At 42.6% G+C, this 22,428-nt stretch overlaps 1 non-coding gene across 1 annotated transcript; it reads right to left on the bottom strand.

Moving 5' to 3' along the window:
• Positions 1–21,087: 21,087 nt before the first annotated feature.
• On the bottom strand, positions 21,088–21,162 carry Trnas-uga (transfer RNA serine (anticodon UGA)). The gene has a single exon. It is a non-coding gene; the product is annotated as a tRNA-Ser (tRNA).
• Between the last annotated feature and the right edge of the window lie 1,266 nt (positions 21,163–22,428).

Raw genomic sequence — 22,428 nt, 5'->3', positions numbered from 1 at the left:
GCGCTCTAATGCGTGAGAAAAAACGCCAGACAACCAGCAATCGATCGATCACAACAATAATGTTCCCTGACCATTCAAAAGATGATCTCCCAACGCTTCTACAAGAGCACTAATGTCAAAAACACCAGTATAGGCGAAGGTGGAAGACGCCAAATGCACAGACTACAAAGAAACGAACCTTTAGGACTAGTTGGAGAGTTTGGAGTGGTGGTTTGTGAGAGCCATACGACAAGAACAAACATCGAAGATGGTGAGAGCTATATGGACACCACGAATATGGAATAAAGTCTTTGCAACAGACAAGAGATTGGTGTAAGAAACTCTCCAGACTGCTGAAACTCTCCTCGACTCTTATGTGCGGCAAAATACACTCTCTCTGTACGACTTAAGGGGAGCCGGAGGTGCCTATGCTTCCCATGTTAAAATCACTACGTTTGAGGAACATCTATGAATAAAATACCAAATAGAAAAATTTGATTTTTTTTACATATAGAGTGGTTTGGTATTGCAGTTATGACAGAGGGATTTTGGAGTATCTTTTCTAGTTTCCTTCCAATTATTTTTTTTATTAATGACCCAAATTTCTTTATAAATAATTGTTTTATAATTAAACTGAAATGAAACTACTGAACATATTGCCAAATGGCTGTGTTACACTGTAAGTTTGACCACTAGGAGTGCTGTATAAAAATTTCATCTCTCTAGCTTGAGTGGATTTTGAGAAAATGTTCCTTATATTCGTAAAATTCTAATTTCCGGGAAATGGCTATCAAAGTTTCTCAATACATTCCTGCACTATAGGATGGATTATCAGGGTCTTCTTCTTCATCCTCCAAAAGCTTCCTCTTCTGTCTTCTTTTCTGGCCTGCTGTTCCATCACACTTCATATGCCTTTCTCTTCTTTCTGCTCCTCTTATCCTTTCTCAGTCAATATTTCTTAGTGCTCGTACAGTGTTCACCCCAGCTGTAAATCCTAATGCCTTCAGAACTTCACACTTCATACTGTTCCCTTGGTTGTAGGTTGCTATTGCATCATAAATGCCAGAGTGCAGTGTTTTTATGCTTACAAACACCATTTTAGGAATCACTTTCCAAATCAAATTGTTTACGCTCTCATTATGATTCTGCGTCTTTCCGTGTAGACATTTGTGTAACAATTCTGGCTGTGCTAAGTCATGAAAAATTGGTTTTATTGTTCCCTACTGATTCTTGTACATACTGCATATTTCCCGCTTTACACAAGAAGTATAATACTACCAAAAACAGGTGCAACACTGAACTAATTCGAAACGGTAAACAGCAAAGAGACGATGTTCCGCGCTCTTCTTCATTGTAGTATCGCAACTTGGTATTAGTATTAATTTTCTTTTCCCTACGTTCTTCCTCTTCTTATATACACGGTTACTAAAACGTGGCATCGTAACCAGATCAAAAGTGTACGACAATATTAAATGGAGCAAGATGTTCGAAATTCTGAGGAAAATAGGAGTAAGCTGTAAGGAAATACGGGTAATATTTGTTACAGAAAACAATGTAGCCAACCCTTGCACACTCGCTATATGCGTAACAGGCCGAGATAATCCCAAGCAGTTCGCCAGGAAGTCACGAGAGGGTGTTAGATGCATTCAACGGCCGCCCATTTCCTCTGCAGGCGTGGGGGAAAATGGTAATAACTCCACTTCTAGGGCGAGTAGAACAATAATTCAAAGTTTACATTAAAGAGGAATGTTCCAATTAATTTTCGGTAGCAAAAAAAAAAATCGAAATTTTTTGGATTTGACCACCTCCGGCTCCCCTTAACGTAGAACGACTCAGAGAATACAGCACACTTCAATTTATCGACGATTATAGACGACGCCCGACTGCTAGCGCACTTCTTCCTATTACACGTCCGCAGCCCGCGGTCTAGTGGCTAGCGTTGCTGCCTCTGGATCGCGAGGTCGCGGGTTCGATTCCCGGTCGGCTTCGTGATTTTCGCTGCCCGGGGGCTGTGTGTTTGTGTTCATGTCATCATCATCATCATTCGTGACAGTGGCTAGATTGACTTGTGTAAAAATTGGGACTTTGTACGGGCGTTGATGACCGCGCAGTTGAGCGTCGTCAAACCAAACATCATCATCTTCCTATTACACTCGCGGAGATGACATCGACCACGTCAGTAACGAGCACCTCAACAGCTTTCCGAGGAAATCTCTTGTGTTTTTCAGCAGAATTTTGAATTGTTATATGCAATTGTATTCCTCACACCACATTGAAAGAAGGTGAAAGCTGTACTAGGACTTGGAAGGAGTCATCCTCAAGAGAATCAAATATCAGAGCAGTTTGGCTTCCAAGCAAAGCTCTCTGCAGACATGCAAGTTTCCCTTATGCTTGATAATGTCGCATACAACTTCAATACTTTTAAATCGATGGCGGCCATTTTTCTAGACTACGACATGGCGTAATAAAAGGTCTGGTCATAGATGATTATTCAGAAGTTGTCAACTAAGTCTTCGAGTACTGTCTTATGCGCAGATAACAGTTTCCTACAAGGACGATTTATTGATATCACCATCGATGGGAAGCACTCGCGCCTGAAAGCCTCATCAGCCGGAATCCAACAAGGGGAGGTCCTTTCACGAATTCGATTTAACGGTTACATCAATGACCTACTCCTCACGGCCAACGCTAAGCTTTCTGCAATACGCGGATAACACTGTGGTGTTTCAAAAGCGGAAGGAAGCACTTCGTGAATGTCACAGTTCTACAGAGGCAAATGAGCCATGTGGTTGCATAGCGCAGAACTACTCAGGTCAACGGCTGAGTATTTTTTCAGGAAGCGGCCCAGGCTAAAAGAAATGAGAAGTGCTCAAGTACAGAATTCCACGGTTGCCTCACGTTAGATACCTCGGGACTACTTTGGACTCAAGTCTGCTTTTAATAACCATAATTTCTGTTAACGCCAGGCTGTTGCCAGCCTGAGTTTTCATTTATTGTGCACTTGCATTAATTCCGTAATGTGATATGCAGATTTTCCGTTGATAAAGTAGTACAGGCATATTGTGGATTTGATACTAATATGGTGCAGGAACGATGAATGAGGAAGCCACTTCTTCCTGTTCTGTAATTTTTCTGTCCGTAGTTAGTCTCTATATAGTTACTGGCAATAGCAGACGAGCCACCGCCAAAACGGTTCCGCTAGGATGGCAGGACTGGTTGATAGGACTGGGACCCTGAAACGGGCCGGGACGTAGGCTATTCTGTACTAGTGGGCGGCTGCGGTGTCGTCAATTCCACTCAGGTGAGTGGTCGGCAAGCGCCATTTGGGGGGTATTAACGTTTCGGCGAACTGGGGGCACCGAGCTGGCACGGTCCACATCCGTGAGGCTATGACATTCATCAACGGCGAGTCTCATGATTGCAGGAGACCACATACAGGGTGAGCTGGGCCGACTGGAAGTCCGTCTGTTAACTGTGTGTGCCTCTGGCCTGCCCAGCATGATAAAGTCGGTTTATAGCACCACCGTTAAGCGACAGATACGCAGTCTCCTGACTCCTCGATGGCACCGCTATTGAGGTATGGTCCACATGGAGTTCTGGACACGGAAACGAGTTTACGATCAGTTTGGTTGGCATTCGCAAACTACAGAAGCATGGGTGTGCCATTCGTCAGAGCTCGCAGCTTTCTGAAGCAGTGAATTCACAGAATTTGCTTAGCCTAATAAAAATGGTACTATAAGCAAGAGATCTAACAAACATTCATAATAACAGAGAGAAATGTTAGAAATATGTGCCATCATTGTTTGAGGTTGAGAAAATCCTTCAGACTGGCTTACGTGTAATTGTGGCAGAGCCGTGATCAAAGATCCAATGGAATACAAGTTTCACCCTCATTCAAGATCAAAATTCACGTCTCATGATTCACATGCTATTTTAAATATTAGTCACTTAAGATTCAGCTTTGGGCGTTCATGATTCGTCATTCGGATTAGAGATTCTGGCTTGGAGACTGGCGTGGCTTCCAGGTGCAACATTCAACAGAAGTGCAACAGCCTTCTGCAGTCCACCACCTCTTGGCAGCGATACCTCATCATCCAGCTCCACATATTAAGTGTAAGTTCACGCAACAACGTGGCGAGCCAGTAGAACTGCTGTTTGTATGCTTCACATGACTAGGGCATCGTCTCATTCATCTTGAACTGAGTTGATGCCCTGGCCACGCTTAGCTGTTTGGACTTCGTACATTTTTTTACCCTTTCACTTCTCGGAATCGACGTAATAATCATGACAAATGCGTCACCGCATTTGCTATTCATTTAACACATCACAGGTTTATCGCCAAAATGTCTCCCATTCCGCCTGAACGCATCCTTTATGATTCAATATCATCTGGAGCTGTTTTGCACGAATTCATATTTCGCCCTGCACTCAACTCCAGTTTGTGATATGATCGGTTTTGTACACTAAGATGACAAAAATAATGGGATAGCCATATCCACATATACAGGTGGCAGTGGTACTGCGTACACAACGTATAAAAGGGCAGTGCATTGGCGGAACTGTCATTGGTGCTCAGGTGATTCACGTGAAAACGTTTCCGACCTGATTATGGCCTCATGACGTGAATTAACAGACTTTGAACGTGGAATGGCAGTTAGAGGTAGACACGTGGAACAATTCATATCGTAAATCGTTAGTGGATTCAATATTCTGAGATCCACAATGTCAAGAGTGTGCCGAAATTTGGTAATTTCAGACATTATCTCTCATCAAGGACGATGCACTGGCCGATGGCCTTCACCTAACGACGGAGAGAAAAGGCGTTTTGATGAAGTTACCAGTGTTTAAAGACAAGTTACACTGCGTGATACAACCACAGAGATCAATGTGGAACGTGCGACAAACGTATCCCTTAGGATAGTGCGGTGAAATTTGGCGTTAATAAATTATGGCAGTAGCCGACAGACGCGGATGCCTTTGCTGACAGTACAACATCGTCTACAGCGGCTTCCTGAGCTCGTGACCATATCAGTTTTACCCTTGAACACTGGAAAACCGTAGCCTGGTCTGATGAGTCCAGATTTCAATTGTTAAGAGCTGTTGGTAGTATTCGGGTGCAGCGCATACCCCACGAAGCCATGGATACAAGTCGTCAACAAGGCACTGTGCAAGTTGCTGGTAGCCCCAGAATAGTATCGACTGTCTTTACATGGAATGGACTGGATCCTCTGATCCAACTGAATCGGTCACTGACTGGGAATGTTTATCTTCTGCTAATTTGGGGCCATTTGCAGCGATTCATGGACGTAAAATTCCCGAACAACGAAGGGATTCTTACAGATGACAATGTGCCATGTCACTGGCACACAGCTGTTGGCGATTGGTTTCAGTAACATTATAAACAATTCGAGAGAATGATTTAGGCATCCAGATCACTCGACATGGTCTCTTCGAACATTTACAGGTTATAATGGCGAGGTTAGTTCGTGCGCAAAATCCTGCACCGGCAACACTTCCGCAGTTATGAACGTCTATAGAGCCAGCCAGCATGGCTCAGTATTTCTGCAGGGGACTTAGAGCGCCTTCGAAAGAAACTGGTATAGGCAAGTGTATTCAAATTCAGAGGTATGTAAACAAGCAGAACACCTGCAAGAACGGGACTAATGACGATTGAACAGAATCGTTCAACGTGACATAAGTGTAACCCATCCGCAAAATGCTGCAGATTTCAATGCTGGGCTATCAACAACTCTCTGTGTGCGTACCATTCAAAAAGTCATCATCGATATGGGCATTAGGAGCCGAAGGCCCACTCGTGCGTCCTTGATGACTGCACGACTCAAAGCTTTACACCTCGCCTACGACCGTCGATACCGACACTGGACTGCTGATTACTGGAAACATGTTGCCTGGTCGGACGAGTCTCGTTTCAAATTGTATCGAGCGAATGGACGCGTACGGGTATGGAGACAACCTCACGAATCCATGGACCCTGCATGTCAGATCTGAGTTCAGACACTTCCGCTGGCCACCAAACTACCCCGACATGAACATTATTGAGCATATATGGGATGCCTTGCAACATGCTGTTCAGAAGAGATGTCCATCCCCTCGTACTCATACTGATTTATGGACAGCCCTGCAGGATTTATGGTGTCAGTTCCCTCCAGCACTACTTCAGACATTAGTCTAGTCCATGCCACGTCGTGCTGCGGCATTTCTGCGTGCTCACGGGGGCACTACACGATATTAGGCGTGTGTACCAGATTCCTTGTCTCTTCAGTGTATATGTCAATCGTAGTGTGGCGATTTGCGTATCGAGAGTGGGTGCTCGATAAAGTCACAGATCTGATACAGATTTGTACTTTCATAACCCCAGTGGCGTTTTGGAGAGCGAAACGTCATAAATGCATTCCGATAACGAAGGTTCAATTTTCCTTAAGTGGCGATCTCGTCCAGAGAACGATAGGAATGGTACATCGGGAGCTACTGTATAGCAATATCACTTAGGGCATAGCCTCCAACACCAAGATCCAGCAGTTACAAGTACTCCACATCAAAGTCCTCCGGTGGGTGAGTTCTCTAGGCGACCCTATGTGAACTCATACGAAGCTTACAGGCCAGAGAACCGATACAAAAGAAAGCCACCACCTTCTTCGAAGAAATCGGTCAAGTTCGACACACAATACTGCAAATCAACAAAATAGACCTCACACGTCCCCATCCAGGCCACCTTTACAAGGTACACGTCTGCCTTACGCTACACAACGATTGGCGTCAAGCAACTAGGCTTCTCAGCAATGTTAGGGCAACGTCGTCGCGACATTAAGTTGGACATCTGGAGTCTATCACAGACTACTCGTTTCAAGAGAACTTATATCGACAAGAAAGGAATAATAGCCTTTACCCTAATCTTATCCATTCATACAGGGCAAGTCGCTTTGGCGACGGGCCTGGCACCCGTCACTTGAAAAATTGGGAAATCATTCTAGCGCTGTACCGGCCACAAATGGGGAAATATCAAAGTGGAAGCACAACTGTTTTGAAGAAAACCGCTCAGAGCAATTTGCTGAATACGGGGCTCCACAGCAAACGACCCCAACTTGTTCGTATGCTGACCCAGTGACATAGTCAGGTGCGATTGCAGTGGGTACAGGATCATCGTGATTGAACCGTGGACCTATGAAAACGTGTCAATGGTCGAATGTATCACGTTTATTTTTACTTCTTGTCTACTGTCCTGTCTGAATACGCCGTCATCCAGGTGATCGCTGTTCAAGACATGCGCTGCGTCGCGGATGCAAGCCGGTGGGAGCAGTATTCCGTGGTTTCAAGAGCATGAGAGTGATCTCACGTAGATGTCTCTGCCACCAAATTTACCTCGTATAAATCTGATAGAGAACACCTGGACGCTGTTAAGAGCCAGGTGCGCGCCCACAATTCAATGACGCGTAATTTGAGTGACCTGTTCGTAGATATATGGTAACATATACGTTCACAAACCTACCAAGGAAATTTCGAATCCATGTCACACAGAATAGTTTCAAAAGTGGACAAACGCACTATACAACAGTTGATGATAATAATTTGCCTCATGAGTGTATGCGCAGATACTTCATAATTTAGGATTTTAAAATTCAGTCGATAGTGTGGTATTGTGTAGAATTCGTTTCGATATCCTAGGAAGACAGAATCTAGCTCTTAACCAGTATCATCTAGATGACAAGTATCATGCGTTGATTAGTCTGTCTCATTCTTTCGGAAAAGCTGCATTTCCTCCTGGAGCGTCATAAAGTTAGCAAAAAAATATGGTCTAAGATGAACGACAGAAATATTTGTCTGGAATTCATTGTATCAGTTCTTTTTCCATACAGAGATGCATAGGGCGCATATCCAGTTACGCGTGACGGTTTTCTGAACTGCTTTACAACACCCAGAGTCTTTGTTTAAATATTTTTCATTTTTAATCGAGTTACTGCTGACCCGAGGTGTATTAATTATGAATATTTTGTATTTATGAAAGTGAAGTCTAATGTTAAAAGCCAGATGACGGAGGCGTATTTAAAAAAAAATTATGCTCATATATAGTAATGCTGGCTATGCAAGGATACCTTGAAGAATAACAGGATTGAATTTCGCGTCGTACTAGGCTTGTCTGAAAGTTAGTTAGCTAGTTTAAAGTTCCATAGCGCGGTAAATCGTAATGATGCCAAAACAGTCATTTTATATTCACATTCCGAATTTATTGTAAATAAGGCTACATGCTGACCATCGATAAGTTTTCTGAAAAAGATAACCACACAGCCGATGTAACTTAGTAATTCCTACCCTCCATCGTTTATATAATACAATAATAGAAGCTGTCAAGGGGAAACTTTCTCAGTTTGTATTCAAATTTAACTTTCTGTCTGTGAGTAAAAAAATGTTCAAATGTGTGTGAAATATTATGGGACTTAACTGCTAAGGTCATCAGTCCCTAAGCTTCCACACTACTTAACCTAAATTATCCTAAGGACGAACACACACACCCATGCCCGAGGGAGGATTCGAACCTCCGCCGGGACCAGTCCCGCAGTCCATGACTGCAGCGCCCCAGACCGCTCGGCTAATCTCGCGCGGCCTGTCTGCGAATAATTTTATATCACTTGGTAAGTGATCAAAAACCTTAGTAGCAACATTGTAAACTCATTTTTCTGCTAAAGACATGCTTAATGTGGCGTAATAATGCCATTTTTTCTTCTGGTATTGCAATTAGGTATGTCACTGTTACATTTGAACTAAACTGTATTATTTGCAACAAACATCAAAAGGGATAAATAAACTGTGGAAAAGTAGCCGAACTCTGGAACCCCTTGAACAGATGTTTCTAGAAGACCGTGGCTGAGCACCGCATATTATTCTTACAGCCTGTTTTTGAGCAGTGAAGACTTTCTTTCTATCGATGTGTTACCTCAGAACATTATTCCATACTATATTATTGAATAAAAATATGAAAAATACGTCAACTTACTGGTTTTTTCTCCCCAAGAATTGCAATAATTCTAAGTGCAAATGCGACTAAAATAATCTGAATCTATGTAACTGAATAAGCCCAGCGGCCTAACAAGTACTACGATAAACTGACTCATTCCGTTTCTAATTCATCACATCGATGAAACAGATTAAACCTATGGGAATGGACCAACTTTGGATTCATAGGTGTTATGAATAAAAGATGGGGTTCGTATTTACACCGACAGGCAGTTTGATTACTCTTAACAACAAGGTTACCATGAATATACACAAAAGGAAGAAGTAAACGTCCTCAGCATATGAGCACAGTATTAACAAGAGCAATAATATAAAGTTAATTAAATAAGCCTTTAGTGTAGTTGTTGTGTCTAGACAAGACAGCCTAGACACTATGAGAGGAAGCCGAAAGGCACGCGCTAAGTTAAAGCCGGATGGCGTGAGGTCTGAAACAGGATACGTAATGAATGCTATAAAGAAAAGTACGTAGCTTCTGGAATACTTAACTTTAATCCATCCTTTTGGTACATCTGGAGATTGTGGCGATACAAGTGAGACTCTTTAGATACATGCAATGTTACTAATGGCGCCTTGCTAGGTCGTAGCCATTGACTTAGCTGAAGGCTATTCTAACTATCTGCTCTGCAAATGAGCGAGGCTTCGTCAGTGTAGTCGCTAGCTACGTCGTCCGTACAACTGGGGCGAGTGCTCGTCAGTCTCTCGAGACCTGCCTTGTGGTGGCGCTCGGTCTGCGATCACACAGTGGCGACACGCGGGTCCGACATGTACTAATGGACCGCGGCCGATTTAAAGCTACCACCTAGCAAGTGTGGTGTCTGGCGGTGACACCACAGTAGTTAACAAAAGAAGATTATGGGCACGGGGGTGATATTACAGACATAGTTAGTCTCCTGTACGTGGCAGACGTGAAAGTATTATATGGAACAAGGACAGCAGGAGTAAGTCGCACAAATTCTCAGAACTAGACATGTTAGGATACTAGGTGCGGTAAGCTATTGAAATGAAACATACTAGGGTACGAACGGGTAGAACACGGGGATGTCACTGGCCAGACACCAAGTGGTAAGAAATATATTAATATCTATAAACATAAAATGGGAAAAGTCTTTACCCATGTTACTACTCGTTCTGCCCATAATTTCACGTATTGCAATATGGAACATAGTGTTACTCGCTGAATACAAGGTAAAGGACACGTGACATGGTCTGCCCACCACGGCTAAGTTCGTCGTTAAAAGGAAACACCTGAACTCACAGAAAGTATTTTTAAAAAAGTGTGGAGCGAAATGACTAAACTGCATCGTCAAAGGCGCTAGTCTTTTCAGTAAATCAGTTCAGAATGAACTTAGACTGACTGTGGTGCCAAGTGGCGTAATCACAGCAAAAGAGTAAGGTGAAAGATATTTTTTTACATATCGCGCACATTATGAAGGAAAGGTCTCCTAAGGCTTCGTGAACAAGTACGCGTTTATATTAGGAACGAATCAACTCATGACAAACTAAATTCACTCATTGAAGGTGCACGTGCTTACATCTAACTACGGACGAATGCTTCGACACTAAATCACCCTCTACACTTAAAATTTGGATAAAAGAAACCAAGAATTATAATAGCAAAGTCATTTATTGAATTACACTTCTGACTGATTGGGAAACAGACTGAAACCTCCACTCTCGAAAAGTGGAGGAGCACACAGAAAGTTAGGCAGTACCAACTGCAGCTCATAGGCACTTAAAGGGAAGCCGTATAGCTGTGGCTTGCAACTAAGCAGTATACATACAATTAACTGCATGAAAATTAGTGATACACTTTGTTTTCATAAAACATATTGCGTACCAGTAATGATGAGTGTTCCTATGACACTAGTATGTCACGACAAAAAACCACATCTACAGCGCCATTCAATATTTTGTTGCTTGTGTAATGCGAAGAATTTATAAACAGAGACCTAATACTTACAAGTCTCTTTATAAAAATTCTTAAACAAGATAAAGAAGGAAATTTACAAAAAATCTGTGTCTCTTGTGTGCTTACACTAGTGCATTTACCATTAAATCATTGGAATAATAAATTGAGAGCAAAACTAAGTCTAGAAATACGGATGCAAGAAAGAGGAACCGAATGACAAATGTAGTCTGTTCTAAGTGGTAAAGCACATGAAAATGGTGTGAAATTTGAGTTGTTATCGTTAACAAAATAATGAAAATACAATACAGACCTTAACTGAACAATGTTAGAGGAGAGATAATCCATAGAATCGAAATAAACAATAAATACAAAATCACCATACATGATGAAATACGATAAACAGTGACCACAAAAGTTAATTACTTGAAATGTTTAAAATCGAAAAAAATACAGTTCATGACAGTCACCTCTGTTAATCGCATATAAATTTCTATAGCTTCCCACATGCAAGGAATGGGACAATATGGCGGGTGTTCATAGACTAACGTGGGAGTGGACCATTGGGATGACAGATAAACGTAACCCGCACTTAGAGCTTCATTTGACAAGACGACAGGTCTCAGGTTCGAATCCTGCCTCGGGCATGGATGTGTGTCATGTCCTTAGGTTAGTTAGGTTTAATTAGTTCTAAGTTCTAGGGGACTGATGACCTCAGATGTCAAGTCCCATAGTGCTCAGAGCCATTTGAACCATTTTTGACAAGACGACAATGTTCTTCGTCACCAGCTCACATTGTAGAGTATTGCTTCAGGCACATTTCCGCATCATCTTTCTCCTTATAATGGCACTCCGATGTGGTTGTCGATTACACTATTATGTGAACGTGTTGACGGCACTGACTTGCGTCCTTTTGTGTTGTTATTCAACACGGTAGTGGGCACGTCTCCACGATGTGCTTCATATAGATAATTTTTGCCGACGCATACACCTACTAAAAAGCCTGCTGAGTACTCCATTAGCGATTAATCTGTGGTCTGCTGAGAGTCCTCTATCAGCTGGTTGTTGGCCAAGTGTGGTGCCAAGTGTCGACAGTTAACATATGCACCCAGGCAGTGGCCTACGGTTTCTGATAGGCTGACCATACCCTGGTTGCGTACAGAGTCACGTTCATAGATGAGGCAGTCATCAGAATGCAGCAGTGTAGTCGTCACCAAAGGAGAACTACAGGCAGCGTTGTCGCCTTATCAGTGGTGCGGGACAGTCCGCTGGCTGGTACTTCGGATTAGTGTGTGCAAGAATTACTGTGCGACTCTTGCACTGTTGTCTGAACCAACAGTATGGAGATGTGGTCACAGTTGCTGCCGCCAATAGTGTCTGCTCTCGTTGTATCATGTCCAAATATTCTTCAAGATGGGTTTTACAAGGTTTACAAAGTAATACACATTTCATACAAAATTGAAGAGTCCATGGGTTGAGTGGTGGGCTGAAGGGCCCAGTGGAAACACTGTTAACGGTAATGAATGACTTTATCTATCTCCAATACATGAAGTGTCACATCTCGGATACACAGAAAAGGCTCTCATTGCTGTCCCTGGCCAGTGCTATGGATGGCATCAACCCTGGTTGCACAGCAGGTACCCTGTAATACTGGCGAGAAGCCTGTAGTGAGCCGGCAAGCTATAGGGCCGTAACCATTGATGTAGGTGGCGTACTGCTTCCCTCACTGATGTGAAGCCCAAGCACCCTCTCGCTCTGCATGTGTCACTATGGCAGAGGTTGAAGATGGCTGTGTGGGGTACGACTTGCTGCCCTCTGGTAGGAGTCAGATGGCAGCTAGTGCTGAGGAGCCAAGTCCCACTAGGAACTCAGCACAGGCGGCAGGGGTTGGGGATGGCAGATTGGCAGGCCTGTGGCACCAAGTCCAATGAAAGACATGGTATTGGGCAGGTGTAACCCAGTCTCAGTCACATGCTTCTGTTGGCAGTGCACAGTTGTCTCCCTGTTTGGTGTAGCTCTAGTGTCATGGTGGAGGTGTTGGTTTCCAGCCATGAGAAGTGGTCCGCGCCTGAAAATTCAGACTTATTTATGTGCATTTGACGCACATTTCTTTCATTAAAACCAGGCATCTAGTCACGTCGCCTATATCAAGAGATTTGCCCTGGTGTGGTGACATCGCCCCGCTGGCTACACAGTTACTGCTATGGGGTGCAGTGTACTCTCCTCGCCTCGATATACACTTGTATGTCTGTTATTGTGACTCTCGTTTCATCACACTGGTGGGTACTGGCTCGCAGCTGCTAATGCAATGTTTCATGGGCGCTTTTTCACTACTTCTTATAACTTTTGCTAATGGTTGGTCACAGACTGGCTAGTAGCACTCACTGTCCCTCTCCACTGAGTACAAATGGTTCAAATGGCTCTGAGCACTATGGGACTTAACATCTGAGGTCATCAGTCCCCTAGAACTTAGAACTACTCAAACCTAACTAACCTAAGAACATCACATACATCCATGCCCGAGGCAGGATTCGAACCCACGACCGAAGCAGTCGCGCGGTACCAGACCGAAGTGCCTAGAACCGCTCTGCCACCGTGGCCGGCTCCACTGAGTAGATCCAGCCACTTGGGTCGTACTTTGACCAGATTTCCATCCAAGGTTACTCTCTGACTCAGTCTGCAGACAAATACAATTAACACTAAACCAGTTATTTTTGTTTACCAAACAATTATTATATTAATTCTCAGTTACATAAACTTTTCTCTAGTTTCATGCTCGTATTGCTTAATCCCACAATAACTCCCAACGGTCCCTTGCTCTACTCATTAACCCAAATACTAGAAAACATGTTTCACCGCTAGGCACCTTGCCACGCATGTGCACAAACAATTTCTGACTCTCCATTTTACCGAGCGGTGTGGCGCAGTGATTAGCACACGGGACTCGCATTCGGGAGGACGACGGTTCTATCCCGCATCCAGCCATCTAGATTTAGGTTTTCCGTGATTCCTCTACATTGCTTCCCTCAAATGCCGGAATCGTTCCTTTGGAAGGGCACAGCTGTCTTTCTTCCCCATCTTTACCTAATCCTATGTGACAGATGACAAGACTGTTTGATCCATCTCCCATATTGAAAACCAACTCTCCATTCTACACTTGCAACCAAAAATCATTTTGTTCCTTCTTAAATAACTTATCCTTAACAAATCAACGTCAGCAAACATTATCTGGTTTCGTTAAAACTTTAACACGTAGTACTATCATGCGTAAAAGTATCGAACGACTTGAATTGTGGTCCGCCTGATTTGCATGCAACCAACATAACGTAGCTGACTAGCGGGTCCTCTAATCGCTTTGCGGTATAGTTATTCGACTATACAAACTGGATACCACGAAAGACCACTAGACAACACTGTTCTTTAAGGCAATCAGTGCGGTGTAAAATCACACCATGATACTGCAAAAACTAGAACAACACGTAATTAGAGATGAGTTAGTCCCTAACGCTTGCACAGGTTACAATGATTTTGAAAAGCGTTACCACCTCATTACAATCCGAAACAACTTACTATGGAGCCGGCCGCGGTGGCCGAGCAATTCTAGGCGCTTCAGTCCGGAACCGCGCAACTGATACGGTCGCAGGTTCGAATCCTGCCTCGGGCATGGATGTGTGTGATGTCCTTAGGTTAGTTAGGTTTAAGTGGTTCTAAGTTCTAGGGGACTGATGACCTCAAAAGCGAAGTCCGATAGTGCTCAGAGCCATTTGAACCATTTGAACCAAACTCAAATGTTAAGTCCCATAGTGCTCAGAGCCATTTGAACCATCTGAACTAATTAAGGTACATAAACTATGTAGCAATCCCCAAACAAAGTAAGTGTTTGCATGAACTAGATAATCTGAGACAATGCCTGGACTAATAAAGGTCTATGACAGTTCGAAGTCCCAGTGACGATTGGTTTTGCATAAACTGGTCGTTAAAGGAACTAGTTAAAGAATACGCGATAAACAGCGGTAAACGCTCGATAGAGACCGCAATATTAATAAAGTATAATAAGTAACGTCATTGTACTAATAATTGTTGAAGAATTGTTTGCCTACATGTTTCAACTATAAATGACATGACGAAATTTTTTATTCTAGATCGGGACTTGATCAAGGTAACGATCATCAATGCTGACTAGCCGTAAATAGACGTGAAATATAAAGGTTTTCACCAGTATTAGTTAACACATCTGAACTTGAAACGAAATGACGAAATTATCTCTACTACATCAAAACCATTATCGCCCTGTTAACTGACCACGAAATACGTTTAATATACTCTCCTTCACAAGTAACCAAGTATGCATGTGCTGAAAATTGGAATGCCATGATTTAAAATGTTGTGACGGGATTTTCTACCCAGCTCGCTATCGGATTGTTAACTAAGTAAAATCACATGTTAGAAATCGAATTTATTTACCAGCAGCGAGCTGCATCAATATGAGATGAGGGTACAATTTATTTTGCTTGCCCAGGAATCGAACCGGGTGCGTACTGTCGCTGTTTCCCATCCATAAATAGACGTTAAGTATCAACTGCTTGCTCACCAGTAGTAAGATGCTCACATGTTTTACTAGAAATAGTATATTGTTGACTATTCATGAACAAACATGAAATACGCAAATTATTTGTCGGTGGTAGTTCAGTGTGCACATGCTAGGGCGTAAAATGAAGTTATTAATATGTTTGTCCTGGACCAGGATTGCAACCCAGATACGTTCCATTCCTAGAGATCCGAATTCGAATTCCAATCGAGGACCAAAAATTGAAACGTCTCAAGTTCAAGTTGAATAGGAACACTGTGAACGAATTAACTATTCCTAAATTAAATGAAATAAACGTTTTATTGCTAGTCTACTGGCGACAGAGTTTGTGTCTTCGGCGGCTGCCGCCTTTGTTATGGCGTCACTTAAACAGGCTCTGACGCTGTTGGTAGTGAAGGGCTATTGTCTTTAATTCGGAATGTGTACCACTGTGTGACCTAACATTCTGGACGTGACGTTACCATAGGTGAATCAGATGTTTTCGTGGATGTTAAAAAGCGACGCCATAACTGAGAATCAAACCTACACCCCGCAAGTATCAGTCTACGATCAACCCAGCGGACCGCCGCAACTCATTGTTGGCAACGTCCTGATTGTGTTCTTGTGGCCGACGATGCACCTTAAAGCTGTGAAAAATTCCGGCTCTCTTGAGTAACTGGTTAATTACCTGCTTGTTCCTAATGCAGGTATTATTCTAATCTCATGACTGCGTGATGTAAGGACCATTCTTGTCTTCATAGCTCCGATTTGATGCCAATATGAAATTTTTTCTATGACAACTAATGTTTTAGTTCAAGAAATACAACTGCAACCTGTGAGATTACCACATAATTCGATGAATACTGTCATCATTGTTATTATTATCTTCATTATTCTGCTACTACACACGTGATTGAAGTAAAGGTATATGCTCGTTGATCATTTTTAGAACCATCTACCCAAATATAGTAATTATGTAGCTCCTTCCATGTATAGGGAATACTTTTCGATTTAATGTCGGAAATCTCCAATTCTTCGGTAATCACATTAAAGTGAAATTAATTGCTGAAACCTTTATTTGAGAGCAAAAATCGTGTTGCTTTTCTTTATTGACTTACACTTAGCAACGAAGCTTGCATAATGCGATATCTGGAGGTAAAACACTATGCAAAATGTAGGGACGTTAATGTATGCCGTTAAATGTCAAGTGTATGCTTTACAGATGACTTGGTCAGACTGTTGAACAACATGTGGGAGTTACATTGCTGCTGATTAATATTTCCCTCATTTTTGTGTGTCGTGCATCATAAACTACCGAAAAGACCGTATGTAGTATGCAATATAGTAATAAAAATTAATTACTTGATAACGGTACAAAGAAGTCTGCCTTCTTAAGGCAGAATACGCCATATTATTTCGAATTAGCATGAGAAAGTTAGAAAATCATTCAGTGCCACATTTAAGTCATTATTATCGACAGAAGCAGAAAAAAGTTAGTAACATGAGTGCAATTCTATAAATGTTGTGTCTATAGATCCACGGACTAGAGAATAGAGGTAGCGATGTAATGGCTGAGATTTTCATTCGATGTCTTTACTGATTGTTGACCTGTCTTCGAGATCCTATTTTACAGAAGAATAAAAAGTATTGTCGCCATCAGTATTTAAACCCACAGCAAGCGCAGTTTCAAGTTTAATGTCCAAACAATTTACCCCTACGCTAGCAGCCATCTGCAACAAATCTTGCCTCCTTGTCGCCTCAATCGTAGATTCGTCAGGTAAACAGCGACGTAAATAGCAAAACCAGCTGCAGTTTCTGTTGAAACGAGCTTCCTGGAATCAAAATTATTCATTTGGTACATTCTATATCATCCTCTAAGGGAGAATCATTCAGGATGTTTAATGAGAATGATAAGATATTAGTGAGTAATTCGGATGCCACATTGCTGCCAAATATATGCTGCAATGTTGCCAATTTTCCCTTAGAATGGTGACAGGCAGAAGACGCCTGATAACGCGAAAAGTCTCTTCAGCTTGTAACCATAGGACAAGCTTGCACAACACAGACGTGGCAGGGCTGGCTTTAGCGCTTGCGCCGTTCGCTACCGTACGGGGACCTGAATGAACAAACGTAAAGGCCAGTTTGCTACCGATTGCGGCTTGAACATCAGATATAAATATCGGGGGAATAATTTACGGTGCCCTCCTTTTAAGTAGGTGTCGTAGCAATTTTTGTTATTATGTCTTATAAGAACTGCAAACTAGAAAAAATTGTACTCCAGAAGCGATTAGGTTTTGTAGTATCACCTGACGCCGTTCACAGAATGAGTAAATAATATTCTTTTTGGTATTAAATACGCGAAAATAATTTTAATTACGTATGATTTCTTTGGCACTACTGCTGACACATAATAAAACAGATGAAACCACAAGATGAGAATGATTACAAAACGCGAACATCAACAAATACATTTCATAGACTGCGAATAACATTATTTCATCTACATCTATATTTCACAAGCCACATTAAGGTGTGTGATACCGGACACTATATATACCACTATCATTTCCTCCTTTGTTTACTCTAGGTGCGAATATTTCGTAGGAAGAACGATTGCTAGTAAACCCCTGTGTGCTCGAGAATCTCTCTAATTTTATCCCCACGGTCTTTCCGCGACATGTAAGTAGGAGGAATCCATATATTAGTTGAATATTCATGTGTCGTACGCTCTCGGTATTATACAACTGTGCATACCGGCATGTGGGATCCCTCTGTTGCAGCGTCTGCAACTGAAAGTGACTCAGCATCTCTGCGAAGCTTTCGTGCTTTCTAAATAACCATGTAACTAACGGTGTTGCTCTTGTTGGGCTTTTAGAATGATGAGTAGCTTTCAAGTATTTGTCAAACGATTGATTTGTAAGCTATCAGTTAGCACATGTGAACTTGAAACTAAATGACGAAATTTTTCGTGCTAAATCAAGACCCTTATCTCCCTGTCAACTAACCACGAAAGATGTTTAATATACTTTGCTTAACATGTAACCATGTGAGCACATGTTGAAAATTGCAATGGTGTGATGTAAAATTTTGTGACAATGTTTTGTACCCAGCACGTTATCGGATGAGTAACTAAGTAAAATCAAATGTTAAATATTGAATTCACCAGCAGCGAGTTTTATCAATATGTAGTAACGGTTCTAGGCGCTTCAGTCCGGAATCGCGAGACCGCTACGGTCGCAGGTTCGAATCCTGCCTCGGGCATGGATGTGTGTGATGTCCTTAGGTTAGTTAGGTTTAAGTAGTTCTAAGTTCTAGGGGACTCATGACCTCAGCTGTTAAGTTCCATAGTGCTCAGAGCCATTTGAACCATATTTTTTATAATAACGATACACTCATTTTCTGCCCAGGAAACGAAGCCGGCACCTAGTGTCGCCCTTATGTATCCATAAACAGATAGAAACTATAAACTACTTGGTCACCAGTAATTAGACGCTCACAGGTTTGACTAGAAATACTGGCAGCTATTGTTGACAATTCATGAAAGGACATTAAAAATGAAAATTATTTTTCGCTGGTACTTCGTTGTGCACACACTATGGCTCACAAGGAAATTATAAATATTTTTGTACTGGACTAGGATTCCAACCCAGATACGTTCCATTCATAGAGAACCGAACTCGAACTCCTCTCCATCACCAAAATTTTCTACGTCTCAAATTTACATTTAATGTGAGCCCTGTGAACGTAATGCCCATTGGGTCATTAAATGAAAAAAAAAAATATTTTGTGCATGTTTACCCGAACAGAATTTATGTCTTCAGCGATTACCGCCTTTCTTGTGGTGCAATTTAAACAGGCTCTGACCCTGTTGCTGGCGAAGGGATATGGTGTTCATGCGGATTCTAAACTATGGTGTGACATAATATTCTTCACTTGGCGTTACCAGAGATGCAGTAGATCCGTTAGTGAGTGTTAAGAATGAACGACCTATATGAGAATCGAACCCACACCACCCAGTTATCAAACTAGGATCCACGACTATACCGTAACAGTAATTTCGTGTGCAATGGATACGTATCGATTGCAGAATTCAAGAATTTAAGGCTCTGCATCGATTCCGGTTTAGGTAGTGTAACATCATACACCAGCAGTGGGCTTGTGATGCCAACTGCATTGTTGTTTTCACTTGATTCTCTAATCACTGAAATAAAATCACATAACCTCCCAACAGGAGAGGTTTAATTTCGTTCCTCCGTTCCTTCAAATGGTTCAGATGGCTCTGAGCACTATGGGACTTAACATCTGAGGTCATCAGTCCCCTAGACTTAGAACTACTTAAACCTAACTAACCTAAGGACATCTCACACATCCATGCCCGATGAAGAGGATGTGGATGAAGGCCACGCCAACCAAACAAGACAATAGTATACTACAATGCAGTGATGACGACCCATTTAGGGCCAGCACAGATATAAGGAAGATCCTTCAGTTAAGCGTGAGCAGGTCGACCATACGACGACGTCTCAACGGCAAGTGAAGGTGTGGACGAAAATCCGCGCTTTTGGAAATTTTGAAAGAGCAGCGTAGGGCTGCCAGGTTAAACTTCGCTCTGGAGTTCAGGAATAAGTCACTTTCATACTGGGAGCAAGTTATATTTACGGACGAGAAGGTGTTTTCTACTGCGCAAAATAGTTGTATATCGTCCACGTGGAGCGAGATTTGACAGAAACTATGTTCATCAGAGGCAGAGGTGTGATCGAACTTCTATCACAGTTTGGGAATGGATATCAGCAGATGGTTGTGGCGTTTTGTGGGAACTGGACCATCCGCTTGCTAGTCATTACTAATGCCAAATACTGGAGAACATAATGCTTCCTTCTGCTCGTCAGAGGTTTTCGGGAGGCAGTATAATATTCCAACATAACCGTTCCCCAGTCCATACAGCGAATTGTGTAAAACAATGGTTTCAAATGAATGGAGACATCGATCTCCTGGACTGGCCTCCAAAAGGTGCTGACGTCAATCCTGTAGAGAACGTATGGGCAGAGAAGGAGAAAATTATTTGGTGTAGAAGACCTACACCAACAACCAAGGCATCGCTGTCCGAAGCAGTTCATGATACATGGGAAGAGCTGTCGCAGAATAACAGATTCAGCCGGAAACTTGTTGCCTCTGTTCCCCGGCGGCTAAAGGCTGTTGTAGAGGAGGATGGAAACTGGACACGATACTGAATCCATTGTATCATTAGGGAGGAAACTTTATGACAAAAGAACGTTTTGAAACTTACTGGCAGATTAAAACTGTGTGCCGGACCGAGACTCGAACTAGGGACCTTTGCCTTTCGCGGGCTAGTGCTCTACTAACTGAGCTACCCAAGCACGACTCACACCCCGTCCTCACAGCTTTACTTCTGCCAGTACCTCGTCTCCTACCTTCCAAACTTTACAGAAGCTCTCCTGCGAACCTTGCAGAAGTAGCACTCCTGAAAGGAAGGATATTGCGGAGACATGGCTTAGCCACAGCCTGGGGGATGTTTCCAGAATGAGATTTTCACTCTGCAGCGGAATGTGCGCTGATATGAAACTTTCTGGCAGATTAAAACTGTGTGCCGGACCGAGACTCGAACTCGGGACCTTTGCCTTTCACGGGCAAGTGCTCTACCAACTGAGCTACCCAAGCACGACGCACGACCCGTCCTAACAGCTTTACTTCTGCCTGTACCTCGTCTCCTACCTTCCAAACTTTACAGAAGCTCTCCGGCGAACCACTTGCACTTGCCTGCGAAAGGCAAAGGTCCTGAGTTCGAGTCTCGGTCCGGCACACAGTTTTAATCTGCCAGGAAGTTTCAGTCCTTTAGTTACTGGATTGTTTAGTAAGCACTAAAGCGCCAGAGAGTTGCTCTTTCAATTCCAGGTGAAGACGCTGCAAAAGAGGCAGCCTCCACTGCGGTATGGTCTACTGTTTAATACCTAGACCTTAAGTAACTTGAATACTCGAGCAGTATATTGCTTCTCTCTACTTATATCTCGCAGAAAGACGGTGAAGGTAAAATTAGAGGGATCAGAATGCGCATAGATGATTACCAGCCATCGTCCCTCCCACGAAACATTCGTGCCTGGAGCATACAACTGGTGAAGTGATAGTGATGTAGAAAGTGCCCTCTATCACATCGTAAAACAGCTTGTGTGATGTTGACGAGACAATGTGTTATTCGCAGTTTATGAAATGTCTTTGTTGATGTTCGCGTTTTGTAATCAGTGTCATCTTGTGGTTTCATCTGTTTTATTATGTCTCAGCAGTAATGCCAAAGAAATCCTATGCATTTAAATTAAATTCACGTATTTAATACCAAAAAGAATATTATTTATTCATTCTGTGAACGGCGTCAGGTGATACTACAGAACCTAATCGCTTATGGAGAATAATTTTTTCTAGTTTGCAGTTCTTATAAGACATAATAACAAAAATTGCTACGACACCTACTTAAAAGGGGGGCACCGTAAATTATTCCCCCGATATTCCCCAATATCTGATGTTCAAGTTGCAATCGGTTGTTAATTGGCATTTACGTTTGTTAATTCAGGTCACCGTCAAAGAGGTAGCAATCGGCGCTAGCGCCAAATCCGGCCCTGCCACGTCTGTAATGTGCAAGCTTGTCCTATGGTTACAAGCTGAAGAGACTTTTCGCGTTATCAGGCGCCTTCTGCCTGTCACCAGTCTAATGGAAAATTGACAACATTGCAGCATACATTTGGCAGCAATGTGGCCTCCGAATTACTTCAAAAAATGGTTCAAATGGCTCTGAGCACTACGGGGCTTAACATCTATGCTCATCAGTCCCCTAGAACTTAGAACTACTTAAACATAACTAACCTAAGGACAGCACACAACACCCAGTCATCACGAGGCAGAGAAAATCCCTGACCCCGCCGGGAGTCGAATCCGG

The sequence above is a fragment of the Schistocerca serialis genome, chromosome 3, assembly GCF_023864345.2.
Source record: "Schistocerca serialis cubense isolate TAMUIC-IGC-003099 chromosome 3, iqSchSeri2.2, whole genome shotgun sequence".
Lineage (NCBI taxonomy): Eukaryota > Metazoa > Arthropoda > Insecta > Orthoptera > Acrididae > Schistocerca > Schistocerca serialis.
Note: the sequence above shows the minus strand (reverse complement) of the source record. Positions and strands in the feature narration are given on the sequence as shown.